The sequence below is a fragment of the Charadrius vociferus genome, unplaced genomic scaffold (assembly GCF_000708025.1).
Source record: "Charadrius vociferus isolate BGI_N301 unplaced genomic scaffold, ASM70802v2 scaffold527, whole genome shotgun sequence".
NCBI classification, from domain to species: domain Eukaryota; kingdom Metazoa; phylum Chordata; class Aves; order Charadriiformes; family Charadriidae; genus Charadrius; species Charadrius vociferus.
Window position 1 is genome coordinate 39,025 of NW_009649428.1, and position 1,773 is coordinate 40,797.

A 1,773-nucleotide genomic window follows, 5' to 3' on the forward strand; every position below is an offset into this window, starting at 1 on the left:
TCATGGGCTGGTCTACAGGAAACCAGGCATGCTGGCAACAGGTGGGGATAGCCTAACGCGTAGGGGAAGAAAGATCCTGGGACAAGAATTAGCAGGGCTCATTCATAGGGCTTTAAACTAGGTTTGAAGGGGAATGGGGATGAAACCAGGATTACAAAAGTGGTGCCCGGGAGAAGCATACCAGTGCTTCTGGGTAAAAGTGTTAGCAAGGTCTTGCAGTCTGTCTCAGTGACAGCAGGGGATGGTGGTTTGTGTGGCAGCAAAGTCATGAGGGGTAGTGATAATTTGGTAACTACAGAAGTGTCTGAGGATGATCAGGTGCGAATTAAGGTTTATCCCCCCAGGAAAGTGGCAGGACAATTAGCCCAGCTGAAGTGCATCTACAGTAATGCACGCAGCATGGGGAATAAACAGGAGGAGCTGGAGGCCATTGTACAGCAAGGAAACTATGATGTAGTTGCCATAACAGAAATGTGGTGGGAAGACTCACACAAGTGGAGTGCTGTGATCGATGGCTACCAGCTTTTCAAAAGGGATATGCAAGGAAGGAGAGGTGGTGGGGTGGCCCTCTATGTTAGGGGCAGTTTTGAATGTTTAGAATTTAACAGTGTGAATGACAGTGTTGAGTATGTATGGATAAGAATTAAGGGGAAGGCCAACAAGGGCAGACGTTGTAATGGGAGTTTGTTATAGACCCCCTAATCAGGATGTAGAAACTGATGAAATATTCTATAATCAGCTGGCAGAAGTCTCACGATCATTTGCCCTTGTCTGCTGGAAATACTACGCAGCAGAGAGGGAACAGTCCCGGAGGTTCCTGGAGTGCATGGAAGACAACTTCCTTACACAGCTGGTGAAGCAACCAACCAGGGGAAGTGCCCTACTGCACCTACTGTTTGTTAACAGAGAAGGTCTTGTGGAGGATATAAAGGTTGGAGGTCATCTAGGGCACAGTGATCATGAAATGGTAGAATTTTCAATTCTTGGAGAAGCAAGGAGAGGGCTCAGCGGAACTGCCACCTTTGAGTTCCAGAAGGCAGCCTTTGGTCTTTTCAGGAGCCTGGTTGACAGAGTCCCTTGGGAGGCAGTCTTGAAGGGCAAAGGAGTCCAAGAAGGCTGGACATTTTGCAAGAAGGAAGTCTTGAAAGTGCAGGAGCAGGCCATCCCCATGTGCTGAAAAACGAGCCATCGGGGAAGACCAGCCTGGCTAAATAGAGAGCTTTGGCTGGGCCTCAGGAACAAAAGGAAAGCTTACATTCTGTGGAAAAGGGGGTTGGGAACTTATGAGGATTATCAAGATGTAACGAAGCTATGTAGGGGGAAAATTAGAAGGGCCAAAGCTCAGTCAGAACTCAGCTTTGCCACTGCAGTTAAAGATAATAAGAAGAGATTCTTTCAGTATATCAATAGAAGAATGAAGACTAGGGAAAATGTAGGCCCACTGATGAATGAGACAGGTGCCCTAGTGGTGGAAGACACAGAGAAGGCAGAGTTACCGAATGCCTTCTTTTCTTCGGTCTTTGCTGCTAAAGCTGTCCCTCATGAATCCCATACCCTGGAGGCAAGGGGGAAGGTCTGGAGGGAGGAAGATTTCCCCGCAGTTGAGGAGGACCGGGTCAGAGACCACTTGGCCAAGCTGGACATTCATAAGTCCATGGGCCCTGATGGGATGCACCCGCAAGTGCTGAGAGACCTGGCAGATGTTATTGCTAGACTACTCTCCATCGTCTTTGAAAGGTCATGGGGAACAGGAGAGGTGCCTGAGGACTGGAG